This window comes from Dermacentor andersoni, chromosome 9 (genome assembly GCF_023375885.2).
Source record: "Dermacentor andersoni chromosome 9, qqDerAnde1_hic_scaffold, whole genome shotgun sequence".
Classification (NCBI taxonomy): Eukaryota; Metazoa; Arthropoda; class Arachnida; order Ixodida; family Ixodidae; genus Dermacentor; species Dermacentor andersoni.
The window spans coordinates 68903472-68922209 of NC_092822.1; the positions used below are offsets into that span (position 1 = coordinate 68903472).

The following is an 18738-nucleotide window of genomic DNA, read 5'->3' on the forward strand; positions in this document are numbered from 1 at the left end:
TTTTTGGTTAATTCAATCCTGGTGCCCACGCATTTCTACGGCTCAAAACATTCATTATTTCGATCCAGAAGTTGGCCTTCACCAGATAATTCGAACTTGACCAGTCATGCGGCCAACTCATATGGTGACCGCAATGGGCCCCCTGCAATGAAGTTTGCCTGTACATGTCGCGACACCTAGCAGCAGCGGTGAGCACCCGCGGGTAGGCCCTCACCGTCATTTCACCATTGTCCGTGCGCTCAGGCCCACCTGAAAGCCTGCTTTTCCAATTTTCCAATGGATTCACTGTGGCCTCTTGGCAGGCCCTTCATGAGAAGTGTGAACAAAAAGAACAAGAGCAGATACTGCTGCATTACGAATTGTCACAACCGTGAAGGGGATGACAGCATGAAATTGTGCCGCTTTCCTTCAAAACCAGGGGAAGCAACCCGGCGGCTAAAGTGGATCGTCGCGGTTCGTATCGATCTTGCGAATTTCTGTTAAACTAACTAAAACGTAAGTGCAAAAAGAAGAAAAGAAATAAAGACCAACCAGCAGTGGCAACTGCACAAAAACGTGTGAACTGATTCCTGCTGTTGTAAGTCAGTTTGGATAGTTGTTTAGCTTGTGTTGCTCCAAAACAAACACGCAGTAGTTGTTACGCGTCAAATCTAACTTCGTAAGCGCTCCGTGCTGGAGGTTTGTACACACTGTGCCTCTTCCTGCGCCAAGATCAAGACGCGAATGCTGGAAGCGAGCTCATTCATGCCGATGTTTTCTAGCGCTTAGAAAAACAAAACTAAGATTGGAGTACACTGCAGCACACATCGAGTATTAGAAAATTAGCATTTCTATGGTGCACGCTACCGCATATTTGTTCAGTCATCACATTTTTTAGTCTCAGCTGAACGCTCCCTATGATGCTTCAGTGGTAATGCCCTCTCACATTCGAGCCCAAACGACAATACCAGAATATGCTCGGGGCACTTTGTCAATGTAGAAAAAAGCACTTACTTGCCAATTCGGCAAAACGTCTAGAATTGTGAGGTGCAAGGCACACTCCAAGTAATGAAGCAACAAATGACAGTTCAAAGACGTCCACAGCCGTATTTGCTCACTTAAGTGGCATAAAATATTGATTTGTTAACTCACTTCGAGTTCGACATCGTAAGCATGCTTGCTTTGCTGTGACAAATACTTTGCGACCTGCAGTGGTTGCTTAGTGGCTATGGTGTTGGGCTGCTAAGTACGAGGTCGCGGGATCAAATCCCGGCAACGGCGGCTGAATTTCGATGGGGTCGAAATATCAGAACACCCCTGTAAATAGATTTAGGTTGACGTTAAAGAACCCTAGGCGGTCCAAATTATTCCGGAGTTCCCCACCATGGGATCCCTTTTAATCAGATCGTGGTTTTGGCACCTAATACACCACAATTTAATTTAAGCCCCTCACTGTGATGTCCATGCTGTTTACTTCTTTGACACGATTTACATGGTTGTAGCCGTAAATTTGATGTCCTTTCTCAAGCATTGGTGGTCCAAAATTGGCCTCCATATTTTCGGTTGCCTATAAACTGCAATTTAGAATGTCCAACAGATTTCAAATGAGCACTGCAAAAGATATCTCCGTAGCAGTGGCCGCCTCGGTGTTTCACGCAACTGACACGGTGGCACTGACAGTTGAGCCAATCGCTGCGCCGCCTGACCATTGCAGGGAGCCTATAGCGACCTCTTAAATGGCAGTATCTTTCTTGGCAAAGCTTAGCGGGACAGTGAATGCATTGAACGCACATCATCTCCAGTTGAAAATGCCTATTTTTGGTCTACCCTAGAAAGGTTTTTCAAACAATAATCGTAGCTCACAATATCTGATTACGATATTTACTCAGTTCTTACGTGCATTTTTTTTTTCAAGAAAACTGGACTGAAAATTGCCTCTAAAGTGCAATCGGACACAATACCAAAACCGATTTTCGGCGTTTGTACGCTCTACCGCACCACACAAATAAATCGAGACAAAGCTAACTTTAATAACCATGCGGCAAAGCTAACTTTAGGAACCCAGAGGCTGTTGTGGGCCATATATTAGTGGTGAAATTTGTAGCGCACACAATGTAGACAAGGATGCTGAGAAGGACACATGAGCTCTTATTCACAAATGTGTATTCTTGGATATAGAGCATAAAAGGGACAGCTATCTGCACTGAGAATGTGCAAAACGAGTCATCAACTTTTATAAAAACAGATTACAAAGGTAACTTCATGCAGTACTCAAGAATACAAATTCCTTGTCAGTGATAGCATCAGTCAATCAATGGTTGACTGATGCTACCACAGGATCTCTAAGGCATCAATATTATAGCGAACAGAGCTTTATTAATCGAGAAATCAAGGTAAATGCAGGACATGGTTAGGGACTCCCCCGGGACATTCAAGCACTTGCCCGATGATGAAAGCACTCCTCAGTTAAATTCTGTCACTAGCACTCAACTACTTGTTGCAACAAACATCCTCGCATTGTATTATAAGATGAAATAAAATGCTACTTGTCCAGTTCCATTTCATGCTCAGAAGAAAGAACTCATTGAAATTGCCATTGACAACGACGCGAGTGGTAGAAAGGTTTCGTTGTCACTTGACTATGCGCCGCCCACGCTTTCGCGTTTCAGTACTTTTCTGATCACATAGTGCTGCGCTGGTTTTGCTGGCTCGCAAAACTCGCACAAACTGCAAGTAGCAGAGAATTAAACTCCCATGCGATGTTGCGGGATGCCCGAACAGTCTACGCCACTTGACCAAAAAGCAGCTGCAGCGGCGAATCCACAGCTCTGTCTTGGCTCGGCGCTGCCATCTGTCGGTTGCCATTTTACTCACCGACGGCAGCAAAGGGCGGTAATGGTGTATACATGATCACCCCTCCCCCGTTGGGTGGCGGGAGATTTGAATTTTGAAAAATGTATTCGGACCCTTCAGATACAATTCTCTTCTAGGCACTAAAATCTTTTCTCGGCACTAAACAAGCGTTTAAAGCTTTCTGGAATGGTATTTAAACAGTCCACGTCAACTTAGTATTTCCTTTAGTGTCCCTTTAAGAAACACAGATAAGAAGGATTGTTTATGTACAAAAGCATAGCGAATGTTTGCTTCGATGGTCTGTTGTAGATCGCCCTTCCCTAAAGCCACACTGAAATGGGTCGAGCATGTTGCTGGACTCTAGGAAATGTACGGGATGGCGATTGATCAGTTTCTCAAAAAGCTTACAAAGGCAGCTCGTAAGCGCTATAGGGCAGTAGCTGGTCAGCAATGAAATGTTTTTACCGTGCTTCAAAACAGGGATCCCAATAGCTTCTTTCCATTCAGATGGGAGATACCAGTTTTCAGAGAGTATTGAAAAGTGTGAGTAGCGTGATTTGTGTGTCGAAGTGCAGCCGCTTAAGCATATCGTACATGATTCTATTGGGGCCTGACAGGCGGATAAGGAAGCTTTAAGTCTGGCAGTGGTAAAAGGACGGTTCTAAGGATTGTTTGGCATACAATTCCGATTCAGTGGCTTATGTTCTATTTTCGTTTAAGAAAGTTATCCGAACGGCGAGTGGAGCTAGACAAGTGCTTGAAGTGTTCACTGAGAGCGTCGGTTTGGTCTTGTTACGATCGGCCTGCAGGGGCTGGTGTTCTTCGAAGAAGCGACCCAGCCCCGCCCAGCTCTCCCAGCCCGCTGTGACGACTCGCTTTGTAAGAATGACAATGCGCCGCGTCAACAGCCCATCGGTGCCGGCATGTCTGCTGCGGCGACTCGCTTTGTAAGGATGACAATGCGAAGTGACCATGTCTATAGTCGGATACAACTTTAGAAAAAAGGGGAGGCCCCGCCCAGATGACCGAAGCGTGACAGCCGATTGCCTCCGCAACTAAAATATTCCCACTCGAAAAATCGTGCTCCTGAAACGCGTAATTCTCGGCATAAATAAAGACTTTTGAATTTTGATGACTGGTTTAGTAGAGCTCTTATGTGCTACAGCACATGCCGGATAGCGACAGAAAAATAACCCTGTGCCTTCTACAACACTGCCCGTCGTCTGCTCTTTACCTTCATAGCAAGTAACAAAAATAGAAAGAGCAGCTCTGCAAGGCTTTTGCGCTTGTTCACATGTACACGGCGTATCTACTACTCGTTTTCCAAGCTAAAATGAATCAGTTGCCATTGAAAAAGTACTTATATAAAACAACATATTTATCGCAACCATTACAAACCTGGGGCGAGAATACGGTCGAGGCAGGAAGGTACAAAAATGCTTCATTCATCGTTTTAAATAAATACACTTGGTTTTAAAGAGCATACAATTCATATTTTTTGGTTTGTGTTTTCACAATTTCACAGCATGCATTCTACAGCTTGCGCGTGCAGTGAGCACTGGTGGACAGCAATCAATGGACGGTGCTACACAACGCTCGAACACCGTCGCTAGAAGCTCGGCTATTTCACTGCTGACAATGATGGTTCACGCTAAGTTGACGGCGACAAATCTTTGTGTTGAAGGCTTCTTTTGTAAATATTTTCTGTTGAGACACTCGTAAGTTTGTTTCATGTGCGTACACTTTTCTGATTTCTCCTGAGAACGGTTTTGCTCCATCACTTCACCCCGCCCGAAGAAAAATGCAGCGACACAGTACACGAACACACCTGCCGCTAACAGTAAGCACCAGTCTTTGGAAAACTTTTCTCGTCGTAACTTCACTCGGGAGCGAAATAAAACAACATAGAACAGACACGCAGGATGTGTGTTCGTAGCGGTCGCCGCGGGATCCTGTTTTCAGGCAAAGCGTAGCGCAGCGCCAGCGATGCTCGCTGCAATGTTCCTTCGCCGGATCACAGCTCAGAATAAACGCACGCGGCACAAATGCGGCATCGTAAGCTCGTAGTAATATTTCCGGCATGATAGACCATCACAAACAGTTCTGAAATTCACTCTGACGAGGAGCTGAAGCACACAGCTGACAGGACCATCGCCCAGTTCGAAGCGTTGGCGGCCATCTTCTTTGTCGGCGGAGTCACCGGCCGTCTGGCTGATGACATTAGTCCAGAGTGCGCACCCATTGGTGGGTGCTCGTGTGCCTCTGCTTCAGAGGAGCAAACACCCCCTTTTTTCTAAAGTTGTATCCGACTATAGACGCGGTCGGCGGACCAAGTATTGTTAGTGGGTTCGCCATCGCCGTCTCGGTTCGTTTGGAGCGGGGGAAATCCTGGAATAAAATGTTTTGCGGTACGGTCTCAAGGGTTCCAGAAGTGGTCAGTCAACGGGCAGATGCAGCAGCCACTGACTGCGGGGTCAACACTGGGATCAAGAGGAGCATGCTCGGGTCAAGATCTGTCTGCGAGAACCCTCTCACCTTGGTGTGTTCAGTGAAACCTGCGCGGAAGTGTGTGTGTAAACCTTCCCCTTAAAGGCGGGATGACGATGATGACTTTGGACGCTCCCATTGGTTGAAGGTTGAACGGCAGTCGTCCCTCACCTACGGATCTAGGAGGGACAGAGTGCTCTTAAGTAGCCGTTGCACGGCTACGGAGGGTGCATTTCTCTTTCTGTCATGCAAGACTGATGAACTGTAATGTTCTCATGTAGATACTGCAAATAAATCCCATATTCCTCGCTCTCGATGAGAACAAGTCTCTCCCTTCAACAACGTCCTCAGCGTGGATGAGTTGGATGACGGCATGGGCCAGCTACCATCTATTTCATGCCTGACCCCCAATCATAACTGGCTGACAGCGGTGACACGGACTTTGCGACGTAGTGCTGTGTCTGCGGTGAGTGCTTAGTTCTTGCTTTGACTCCCTAAGGCTTCATTTTGTGGTTGTTCAGTTTAGAACAGTAGGGAAGCTGGATTGTTGATTGTCAGCTAGGTTGTGTTTATCTAGGTATGTTTAGCGAGCAGGACCAAGGCACTAAAGCAGCAACCATTGAGTTAAGGACACTGCTGAGAGACGAACTGTTGATTGTTGGTGAGGAACTGGGCCTGGAGGTACGCAAGGAAATGCTAAAATCGGAATTATTGCAGCTGATTTCCAAACAGGACAGTTAGGAGGACAATGAATTTGGGTTAGAACTTTTTAGCAAAATAAGGAAATGGGACAGAGAAAGAGAATAACGGGTCAGAGAGGAATGCGAGAAAGATCGCGAGTTAAGAAAAATGCAACTTGAAAGCAAACGTTTGGAGCTGTCTCAAGGGAGAGAAGGGGCTTTGGGATGATCAAGTGAGGCAGAATCATACTGCATGGATATGCTGTTAGAGCCATTTGAGGTCGGGAATGACATAGGCTTGTTCCTAGGAAATCTTGAAAGGACTTGCGAGAAGATGAACTTTGGTCCGAATACGTGGCCACAGCGGTTGTTGTCTATGTTGCCGTGTGAGGCTGCGGAAGTAATCGCCAGACTCAGTGCGCAGGATGCATATGATTATGTAAAAGTTAAGGCGTCTTTTTAGACTTTTGAAGAAGTACCACCTTTTAGCCGAAGCTTTTCGGCAAAGGTTTTGAAGCACGGGCAAGAAGGATAGTGAGGGGTATCCGGAGTTTGCATATGGCATAAAGGCAAACCTAGTCGAGTGGCTGAAAAGTGCGGATGCGTATGAAAGCAGACATGATTATCGAATGCATGTGTCTAGAGCAGTTTTACAAACGCCTCCCACCATCTGTGAAGCTGTAGGTGCAAGACAGGAAATGTAAACACTGTGGAAAGGGCAGCTGAATTAGCAGAAGAGTACGCAACCCGTAGAAAGCTGAACGCCGAGGACGGAAATAGGGACAGTCGAAATGGACCACGGAAACCATTTCCGTTCAGAAAGGGTTCGGAGACTAGACGACCGGAGCTTGTAGACGTAGAGGAAAAGACTTCAGAAAAGAGTGAAGAGAAGTCAAATGGGGAAACCGTACAAAAAGAGCAGAAAAGAAGATTCGAATCTTTTAGACCAATCCGCTGCTATAAGTGCCACAAACTCAGACATATAGCTGTAAACTGCGAAAGCCTAGCATAGTTTTCTCCAATGTGGATCAAAAAGACGGAAATATGGAACTTTTAAGCCCATATCTTCCCGACCTGCTAGTTAATGGGAAACCATGCCGGGTGCTGCGAGACAGTGCTGCCACTGTGGACATTGCCCATCCATCTTACGTGAAGGTGGATGACTTCACGGGAGAAGTAGCATGGATGAAACAGGTTGTAGAAGAACACAGCGTGTGTCTGCCCATGGCCAAAGTCAAAATCAGTGGACCGTTCGGGGAGCTCGTGACCGAGGCTGCAGTTTCGAAACTCTTGTCTCTGTAGTACCCTTTCATTTTTTCGAATTGGTTGGATTAGTTACTGCATGACAAAGTGCTTAAACTGGGAGAGGGCATAGTACAGACATTGAAGCGACGCCAATCTTGTAAAATTGCATCGCTTTCGGCTGAAAACGCAAAAGCTGCTCCAGTGGAAGTAGCAAAACAGGTAACTTGAGTAACCGAATCCGAGCAAGGCTCAATGAGACCAGCTCAATGAGAGCGGATCACTAGGGTGTCAAAGTTCAGGCCTGCATTAAGTGCCAGCTGAAGCACTCGCAAGTGAGAGAGGGTCATTACTATCACCGGCCTCAAAGAACTTTGATCAGCTCTTACGTGTGGACAGAGTCACTAGCAGCCGAGCAAAAGAATGATGACAGCTTAGCTAAACTACATCACACAGCTAAAGCAGGCGTTGCTAGATGCAACGTGACGATACAAGAGAGAGGAGGATTGTTGTATCGGCACTACAGAGACCAAAAGGGTACGATTCTAGATCAGTTAGTCGTACCTGCTAAGTAAAGGGAGGACCTTTTGAGTCTCTGTCATGGAAATGGGTTGTCCGGCCACCTAGGCATAAACAAATCAAAGGAAAGATTGCTTATGGATTACTACTGGCCTGGCTGTTTCAAGGATGTAGAAAACTTTGTAAGATCATGCGACGCCTGCCAGTGCTCGGGTAAACCAGGAGAAACATGAAAAACTCCACTAAAGGTAGTGCCCTTAATAACAGAACCTTTCAGACAACTTGTGATAGACATGGTAGAGCCTCTACCAAAGACAAAGTCAGGTTACAGGTACTTGTTTACCATGCTGTGTCCGGCTACAAAGTTTCCGGAAGCAATCCCTCTGAAAGGGCTCAGCTCCCCGAAGTAGTAGACGCCCTTTTGACAGTATTCGCACGAGTTGGGTTTCCAGCCAAAATTCAGGCGGATCAAGGGTCAGTATTCACCAGCTCTTCCACATTCTTACAAAAGTGCGGGGTAAAGTTGGTACACAGTTCCGTCTATCACCCTCAGTCAAATAGTGAGAGAGGTGGCATTCAGTGCTTAAACGAATTTTGCGGGCGCTCTGATACAAGCACAAGGAGGACTGGTAGAATTGTCTTCTGGCCACTTTGTTTGCTTTGCGAACGGTTCCTCATGAGGCTACAGGATTCTCGCCAGCAGAACTAGTGTATGGGAGGACACTCTGTTCTCCACTGAGAATGTTAAGAGAGATGTGGGAGGAAAGAGGAGAGAGTCCAACAGTGGTAGAGTACATGCTAAGTCTACTGGAACGGCTCCGTGCAACCCAAGAACTAGTCGAAAAGAACATGGGAGTAGCTCAAAAGAATGCCAAATTCTGTTACGACTAGAAGCGAGGCTTTGTATGTTTAACGCCAGAGACCAGGTAATGATCCTCAAACCTTCAAGAAAGAACAAGCTTGAAGTTCACTGGGACGGGCCCGTTAAAGTGTTGCACAAACTTCCAGATACTAACTATGCTCTGAAAATGCCCGTTCGCAGGAAGGAGGTGAGGATATACCACTGCAATTTGATGAAGCCATACGGAGAGCTGAGCGGAGTCGTTAACTTTACCATCAAGGTGCAGGATGACACTAGCACTGAGTTTATAGAGTATAAATCAGCCTGGAAGAAGTGGTAAAACATTCGGTAAGCTCGCACACTCTTTGACCCGAGCAGCTAGATGAGCTAAAAGGGATGTTAGGGGACTATCTCGATAGATTCAGTGATCGGCCAGGTAGAACCGAACTAATAATGCATGAGATAGAGCTGACATCAACCGAACCCATAAGATCAAAGCCTCACAGGGTGTCTCCACAACATAGAGAAATTACGGAGGCAGAGATACAGCGTATGCTAGAGTTGGGAGTTATTGAGGCTGCTGAGAGTGACTACACGTCACCACTAATACTTGTAAAAACCCCGAATAAAGGCCCTCATCTGTGTGCGGACTAGAGGAAGTTAAATGCCATCACTAGGGATCAGCTGTGCCCAATACCCAACATTGAGGACTGAATCGAAAGAGTTAGCGCTGCTAAATACATTTCAACTACAGATCTTGTGCGGGGATACTGGCAAGTTCGCCTTTCAGAAAGTGCCAGCATATAAACCGCATTTATCTCACCTGTAGGCACTTTTCCCCCCGCCCTCAGGTTAGGGCTGAAGAATGCGCCGTTTAGCTTCTCTAAGTTAATGGATATATATATATATATATATATATATATATATATATCAAAACGTTTATTTAAAAGAAAAAAAAATGCAGAAAAGTTAATGGATATTGTCCTAAAAGACTTGCAGGAGTTCGCCTTGCCATATCGTGATGATGTAGTTATTTTTTCGGACAGCTGGGAACAGCACGTATCGCTCCTCAAACAGGTGTTCTCACGGTTGAGGGAAGCCGGTTTAACGATGAAAGTGGAAAAGTGTAGGTTTGGCTGCTCGCAGGTTACTTATCTGGGCCATGTTGTCAGTCAGGGTACGAGACGGCCGGCCGAGCTGAAGACAGTTACGATTGGAGAATTTTCACAGCCACGCACGAAAACAGACATTCGTTCATTTTTGGGACTTGTGGGGTATTATCAATGCTACATTCTGAATTACTTGCAAATAGCAAGCCCCTTAACGGGCGCCCTCTGAGAGGGAGCACGGAATAGCGTGCACTGCGATAAGGACAAAGAGAATGCTTTCCAAAGTTTGAAAATGTTATTGGTTTCTCGTCCTGTGCTTTGCGCGCCAGACTACACAAAGGAATTCATAGTTCAGTGCGACGCAAGCGACAGCTACTTAGTCAGGTCAGCGACGATAATGAGGAACATACTATCCTCTATGCCAGTCAAACTGTAAGAGAGGAAATGTACAGCGCTTCAGAGAAGGAATGTGCTTGTTTAGTTTGGGCAGCCCAGAAGTTGTCGTGTTACTTGTATGGAGTGAGGGTCATCTTCAAGACCGACCACTGTCCTTTGACGTGGCTCAATCAAATGCCACACAAAAATCGCCGCTTGCTCCGATGGCGCCTCAGTCTCCAAGAATATGACTGCTCCATTAGACATAAGAAGGGAAAGTTACAAAGCAATGCGGATGGTTTGAGCAGGCTAATTTGAACTCTGCGTTTAAGGATCCCGCCTAAATTTTGGGGTTGTTATGTTAATTTTGTTAAGCCAAGAAGATCCCCTCTCATTTAGCAGGACTCCATCCATGATTGTTCAATTTGTCAGCACGAAATTCCTTCAAAAATTGGCGTAGTGAAATGCTGCCTTTGTTTCTGCACTTATGTTTTCTTTGAAGCCTAGCGGGTCTAAAGTGAGATCCAAGATACATTATCTCGGTGCAGAGCCGTGTTGTGGGGTTCACTTTGCAGTTGCTTGTTTTTGTTGGATGTTTTGGGGCGGTGTCCTCATTTCATAGCTGGTCGCTGCAAGCCAAGGCACCCCTCCCCCCCTTGCCAGCAGCCATTCTCTTTCTGCCCAGTGGTTATCAGCACTGGCGAGGTGAGATTTTCCGGGCCATGGAGGTGCTGTTACAATCGGCCTGCAGGGGCTGGCATTCTTCGGAGGAGCGACCCAGCCCTTCCCAGCTCTCCCAGCCCGCTGTGACGACTCGCTTTGTAAGAACGACAATGCACTGCGTCAACAGCCCATCGGCGCCGGCATGTCTGCTGCGGCAACTCGCTTTGTAAGGACAACAATGCGCCGCGTCAACAGCCCATCGGCGCCACCATGTCTAGACATGGTTGGCATACCAAGTACTGTTAGTGGGTTCGCTGTTGCCGTCTCAGTTTGTTTGGAGCGGGGGAACTCCTGGAAGAAGCTGTTTTGCGGTGTGGTCTCACGGGTCCCAGAAGTGGTCTGTCAATGGACAGACGTGGCGGCCACTGACTGCGGGCTCAACACTGGGATCAAGAGGTGCCTGCTCGGGTCAAGACCTTTGTCTGCGAGAACCCTCTCACCTCGGTGTGTTCCGTGATACCTGGGCGGAAGTGTCTAAACCCTCCTCCTCAAAAGCAGGTCGACGACGATGACTTTGGACGCTCCCATTGGCCGAAGGTTGAATGGCAGTCTTCCCTCACCAAGGGATCTAGGGAGGACAGAGTGTTTTTAAGCAGCCGTTGTGCGGCTGCTGAGGGTGCATTCCTCTTTTAGTCATGCTAGACTGATGAACTAACTTTCTCATGTAGATACTGTAAATAAATCCCACATTCCTCATTCTCGATGAGAACAAGACTCCCTTCAAAAACGTCCTCAGCTTGGATGAGTTGGATGACGGCATGGGCGAGCTACCATCTATTTCATGCCCGACCCCCAATTATTAATCTTACAACTTGTTTCCTTCTTTATCAACTAGGGGCAATGGGTGTATTTGTTGTCCCTGAAGTCTCCTTAGCCCGTCCCATACTTTAGCCTCTTGAGTATATGAATTTATAGCTGAAAGAAACCACAGCTTGGTGAACGACCTCGCCATATCGCCGACTACCTTGCCACCACTCAGTGGAGCCCTCGATGACCGTCCCATTTGCTGTCACCAGGTCGCTACCTGTCGCTGCAGCGCCGGCCATACATTGGCCCAGCCCGAGGCCGGTCTGTCAGCCCATATCCGGAAAACTAGTTAGTTAAATTGGGTTTTTGGTGCAAAAGGAACTTGGGCTTTGCTGCGCCAGACACAAAGTGTTAGAAAGTCAATGTTAGAAATAGTAAAACCAGTATTATTTAAATTTTGTTGAGAAAACCTACTTCATCCAAAAAATTCATTACATCAGTAAAACGAACAAGGGAACCGTCTCCCAAGATGAGAGTGCGGTGTAGTGGTACCTGCAATACATATAGATCGTGGAAGTGTTTTTGTCGTTTTTCGATAAGTGGGCATGTAATTAAAATGTGTAGCAATGCAGGTGGTTCTTGACATTTATTCCATATCGGCTGTGCTTCCTTTCTGAGCAGGTGTGAGGTGTCTACCCTATTCGGCATCTGGCTAACATTACCTCAGTATGGCGTTCTTGGTGAAAGCAGGTTTTCCATTCACCTAGCACCAGTTTTATTAGTTTTTTTTATTTGTTATTATCTTTCAAGTTCCACTGGCACTGCCATTTGTTATTAAGTGCTCTACAAATAGTTCGAACCCTTTCCCTTAAGGGTGCCTTTATTTTATATACAGTTCTGCATTAGCACTACACATATCCGCCTTTTCATTTCCCGGGATCCCAACGTGACTTGGGACCCAGCAGAAACGAATTGAGTGGTTTGGTTTATGCATGACAGTGTGTGTAGGATGTCGCCGACGTGGCGTTCTTGCTCGGATTTTAAACTGAGGGTTTTAAGAGCGCTTAGGAAGACAGTGAAAATGTCTGTTTTTTTGTGTTTTCTAGATACAACTACTTGTACTGCCATCCACAGAGCATAACGTTTGGCTGTGAAAACAGACACGAATGGCAGGAGTCTAACAGTCTGTTCCCAGATTCCCAATATGACACTGCTTCCCACATAATCGTGCATCTTTGTATGTTTCTTGTAGTATGTGGAACTCGTATTATGTGCTCCTGTGGTGTATCCTGCTTCCTAAGGTGTGGCAGTGACAAATCTAGAAATCATGTAAAGTTGCACCAGGGGGCTAACCTGGATGGCTTAACTACAATATGAAGTGCCTCTTTTGGGATATTGCACTCGCGACACTTTTTTTCATACCGAAGTATGAGAGGTTTGATGGCATGTGGTTCATTCGCATAGTGTATTCGTGTTTACAGCATGTTACAATGTCGTAGCATATATGTCCTAGTGATGATCAAACTCTGAGAGCGTAAATAAGCATGAGTAGCATACTTCTTTGTTCAAGAGATGGCTCGTTAGTTTCTGCATACACTAGGAACAGGGGAAGTTCTGTAGGTGCCAGTTGCTAAGCGTAACGCTAGATTATGTAATGGATCTAGTGACCTTAGGTAGGACTGTCTGGCTGACCCATAGACTACACAACCGTAGTCTATTTTACTGCATACCAATGACCAGTATACATGCAGAAGGCATTTCCGGTCAGAGCCCTAGTGTTTTCGTGCCAAGACTAAGTACATTCAGTGAATTGTATGCTTTAATTTTCAAACTGCTTATGTGAGCTAGAAAGTTTAGCTTCTTATCAAAAATAATGCCAAGAAACTTGTGTTCCTTCTTAAGTGGTAGGGCACATTGGTGCATCTTTGGGACAGGGTCTGCATATAAGCGTCCTTTTTGGGAAAAGATAACAACGACAGTCCTTTCAGTGGAGAAACGAAAGCCGTTTTTGGCTGCCCGTTTTGTAAGTTTATTTAATGTGATTTGACCTTGTTTGCAGGTTACTATGTTTGATCCTCGCATGCAATTTGGAGACCATTAACGTATAATGAATGCATGAGAGAAGATGGAGTTATTCTATTTACGGAGTTCATTTTCACAACGAACAAAGCTGTACTTAGTATACATCCCTGAGGCACACCTTCTTCCTGGACGAATTTGCATAATAACACTGTTCCTAGACGGACTTGAAATGTTCTATCATCAGATATAACGTCTGCTAGACATTTTAGCATTTTTCCATGGATGCTCAAATCTGCCAGATCTCTTAATAGGCCAAATTCCTAAGTATATCATGAGAAGTCAACAAAGACATCAAGGAAAACATAGGGGAAATTACTTGTACAAGCTAACTGAATTAAAGAAATGATAAATTACTGGCAATGAAAGTGGATGAAGAAACAACTTCCCGCAGGTGGGGAACGATCCCACATCCTTGCATTAACAATGATTATTGGCTATAGATGTTACTATGCATATCCCTCAATCAAATAAAAACAAGTTATATGTGACTATTTTTTTTAACCAGTGTTTCAGAATTTTTGTTTCTCACATCCTGTTATACATGCTCTACGTAGGTCAGCTAGAAGTTTTTGTGATCTGGCAGTGAAAGCTAACAGTGTGGCTGCAGCACAGACTGCAAGGGAGCTGCCACTAAACCAACCAACTATGATCGCATTTGAATTCAGCAGCAACAGCTGTTGCGTTTGAAGCCAGCAACTCCGATACTTCTGGAGAATGTGAGAACTTATACGGCTTCTCTCTCTTTGATGTACCACTTGTCATATCGGAACACATCTGTGAAAAAATGTTTCACATAGTTTTGCTCCCTGGGCTGGATTATCGTCTATGCATGCATGCACATATGTTGCAGCAGTTAATCTTGCATTTAAATTTTCCAGCTACCCCTGAAGTAGTTGAATGTCTGTCAGTACTGATGATTAACTGTGAGGCTGCAAAGTCTGCTTGGGTCTCCAAAGGCATGCAGACAGTGCTGACAACAGTATAGCTTCTCGCCTGTATGTGTATGTAGGTGTCCTGTGATGTTAAAACAGCTCTTCACAGCAGAGCTGCACAGCTTGCACAAAGGCATCTTCCCCACGATGGTGAACAGTGATGTGGCACTGGTTTTCATTGACCCTGGACAAATAGTACACAGCATGTCAACAGCACAAAAGACTGTGCAGTTTGGTGCAGAATGAAAGGGAGTACAAAATGGAACAATGTACAGCGAATAGCAGAAGTGTGCAGCTAAATACTGGCCACACATGTCCTCTGTGTACATGCTCAGACATAAACGTCATATTGTGAATGGACAAGTCAATGGAAGCACATCTTTATACATACACAAGTATCCTTACGACCCATACTCTCCATCATCTAGCACTCAATATCTTGCCATCATATGGCACAAGAAAGAAAAATGAATTGAACAGAGCTGCATCTGCAGCAATAGCTAGAATACCAGGCAAGGAACAACACACTAGTAAAGGTGCACAGATATTATCAGATGAACTGTGGGAAGGGAAGTGTTCAGATTGTACAGCCTCTCTTGAATGCATGAGTGTTGAATGAGAAAAGGCTTCACAGCACAGAGAAACAGACGAAATGCAGGTTGGGAGAGAAGTCACTCACTAACAAAAGACAGCAGAAGAAGCACAGGCTGTGCGGTGGCAAAGGTGAAAGACATGCTATTTTTTGTTGTATTACTGTGTGCGTAGCTTCGAGCTTCTTTAAAATATCTTTTATCGTCCAAGTTATAGCTCCAAAAGTTAGTGTGGAAAGAACATATTGATTACACTTGCCTACTTTTCAAGGACACACCACATTTATCGTGTTACTCCCGCCAGTGGCACAGCGAGTTTTTTCGAAGGGGATGGCACACATTTAAGTGTGTGCTGTTGACAGGGGAGATGCGAATGGGTACGAGCCGAGGTAAGGAGGGAGAAGAGGATGACGGGCAGACAGCATTCTAGTAAACAGAAATTTCGGAAGGGAGGGAGGAAGGAACGTGGTGTGCCTGTAATGCACCAACTTCTCCTAACACGCTGCTGCTATTGGGTGGCACCATATGACGTCATGGAAGAGTGAAATGTGTAGCTTAAAGCTGCAAAAATTGGAGTGGAAGGCAACTCTAATCTTGTTTGTATTTTGAATTTTCTCTGAGGGATAACTTGGGTTTGTGTGGGGCAATGATGATAATTTCTTTTGCCCCGTGTTCTATTACAGGTTGAGGATAGATCTAGAGCAAATATGATGAATTGAAAACAGCGTTGCAGGGTCCCTCTAACTGTGTACACAAAGGAAGATCATTTACTGTGATAGCTGGCAGTGTTGAATAATTCTGACACCAGGCTTCTCGTGAATACAGCCGTGTACAGAAGTTAGAGAGAATGAAAGGGCAAAAAGTATAAGAAAAACTAAATGAAAGTATAAGAAAAACTAAATGAAGAAAGAGAAGTCGACGGAAGAACAAATAATACAGTCCTACAATGCATACTCGTAAACTGCAGACAATAATGAAAATGAGAGATGCTCGCAGTAGCAGACATCTGAGAAAAAAGAATTACAAAGAGGAGGCACAACACTCAATTGTTAGCAAATGGTCTACAAATGCACACTTTGCAAGATTAAGGTCAATAGGTCAAAATAAATATTGCATCTAGCCCAGCAACAAGCCTTGTTAATATATACTATCCCTAAATGTTTGAATTAATGCTAGCCCAGCGTTCCAACCCACGGCCATTACACTACTGCTACAGGTGCAATTGCTGCAAAATATGTATGGGCTTAAAATGTAGGCTGTTTGCCAGCACTTACGGCAAAATACATGTGCCGACATTCCATTTGACAAGTTAGAGTCCTATTTCTAGAAATAATTATGCCCATCATCAGCCTACCTTGATAATCAAGGCCTCCCCCTATACCTGCAAATTTATTTCCTACCTTTTATGTTACACTAAGATAACAAATAAAGCAGCACGAAGACGAAATACTGTTGTTCTTCGCTAAATGTTTCGTTTTCGTGCTGACATCTTCATCATATACAAATGGTTATCTGTTCTACACAAGTCCGTGTAATTTTCTCGTTTTACTGTCCGGTCTGCAGCTTCCTTATGCCATCGTTATCCTTCAAGTTACGGCTCTACAGGTTAGTTCAGGACGAACGCATGAATTACGCCCTTTCCGACTTTTTAAGGATATGCCGTACTTACCCATATTACGCGAGTTCAAGGCAAGAAAATAATGTGGCCAAAATATATCACGCACCTAATTTTTTATATCAAAGAAGTAACATGCCTCGGTTTCTTGCAATCGTTAAATAGAAAAATGAAACGTGCATACGTTACCTCCACGGGATGGAAATTTATTCACATAACTGCCTCGTCGACACTCAGTCATACTTGAACATCGATGCACAACACGGCGTCGTCCGTGCGCTGGCCACTGCGTCCAACATTCCGCACTTTTTGCAACGATATCTCGAAGTTCACGACTGGAGTTGTGGCTCACACTTCAACGATTCACTTCACGAGTTCGAGAATATCTAACATCTATACTTCGGAATAAAACTGGCGCTAGCGCCTGGAGCGTCCCTGCGCACGCCATCCACAAACGGAAACATTGCACCGTCTCGTGATGCACTGACGGTAGGCTGTTGACAACGCTTCGAGCGCGTTTCAGTTTCGTATCCGGTTGCGGCGGGCGAATTTCGGAACAATGAAAAAAGCAAGACGGCTCCATTAGTATCGAGTGAATGCGGCAGATGAGCCGCCATAGATAATATGGGATTTCCTGCCAAATGCGATGATTTTCTTTTTATTTAGCTGCAGATTTCTCTCGAGTTCAATACGACGCTAAATGCATCGACTTCACTGGCGAATTTGGTCTCTTCGTGTCATGTGCCAGCCGTTAGCCCGTATTTCACACTAAATCTAAACTTTTAAGTGTTGTCGGCTTTGATTGATTCATCAGTCACAGAGGAATGGATGGAGCGGAGAAGCGGACAACACGCAGCCGACCTTCCTGAAACGCTACTTTCGGCAGCTGCCGGCAGGCGGCAAAACAAGTTTATGCTTGAGCCGTCGCGGCAGCTGCTTGCATTCCCATACGTGCAGGCAAATTTTCATTTTTTCTTCTTCAAAACCAGGCAATTAACTGTGCCAAATATTATGCTAAACGACGTAGACTCCAAAATCCTATCTTTCTGCAAAATTTGCGCGAGGACAGTGCAGCGGTGAGCGTAACATTTCTTTTTTTTTTTCGAACAGGCGCAGCGAGACACGTCGCAACCAATGCCGTCACGAACGCGAACGCGTACTGATAATCTCGCTTCACGCCGGCCTTAAAACACCGATGATGCCAGCGTCATCTAATAAAATAAAAAAAAAATCGGCGTAACATATCGACCGGCCGGACTTAGTCCGATCCTTGAGTTGCGCAGGGCCGGCGCGAATGCTTCTGCCTTATCAGTGGTAGGGTGCTAATGGTACTTGCGAAATGGGTTTGAATAGCGCGCCAAAGTATGTCATTTTTAGTAGTACAGTACGCTCTGAATCCTGACCGCGCCGGACCTGCGGGTGACAATGTCAGCTGCACCAGCTCTTCAAATTCGCCAAATATTCACAGGTATGATTCTGACGAATTCGATAGCCACGAATCGCCGTTCGCATTCGACCCGCCATCACAAGAGCCAGCACTCATGCGTTAGTGTGGCTAGAATATCGTGCTGCAATATGAAGACCAAGGGTAGTCCAAACCACTGATTTTATACGTGCTGCCTGCTATTTTAGGTGTTTCACCCCTTCTAAAGAAAATTATGGGGTTTTACCTGCCTTTACGTGCTTTCCGATTATGAGGCCCGCCGTAGTGGAGGAATCCGCAAATCGACCACCTGGGGTTCTTTAACGTTTACCTACATCTAAGTACACGGGTGTTTTCGCCCCACATAGAAATGCGGCCGCCATGGCCGGGATTCGATCCCGCGACCTCGCATAGGCAGGTTGCGAATGTAGTTCCCGCGCCTACTAGGGCGCCCCTCGCGGCGGCGAGCGCGGAACCGGCAGGATACGACCGGCCCGCTTGCGTTCGGAAAGCCTGTCTGTGCACTGTTTCGCGCGTAGCT

The 18738-nt window shown here is 45.6% G+C and overlaps 1 long non-coding RNA gene across 2 annotated transcripts in view; it reads right to left on the reverse strand.

Annotated features, from left to right (window-relative positions):
- Positions 1-17236, reverse strand: part of LOC129384081 (uncharacterized) — a 41153-nt gene extending 23917 nt beyond the window's left edge. The window contains exons 1-2 of one of the 2 annotated variants that reach the window (XR_011890020.1): positions 16964-17236; positions 14631-14753 (exon numbers count right to left, since the gene is read on the reverse strand). This is a non-coding gene — a long non-coding RNA (uncharacterized lncRNA). Of the gene's footprint in view, positions 1-13537; positions 14754-16963 lie in introns of those variants that run through there. The other variant, XR_008611847.1, reaches the window with a different exon arrangement.
- Between the last annotated feature and the right edge of the window lie 1502 nt (positions 17237-18738).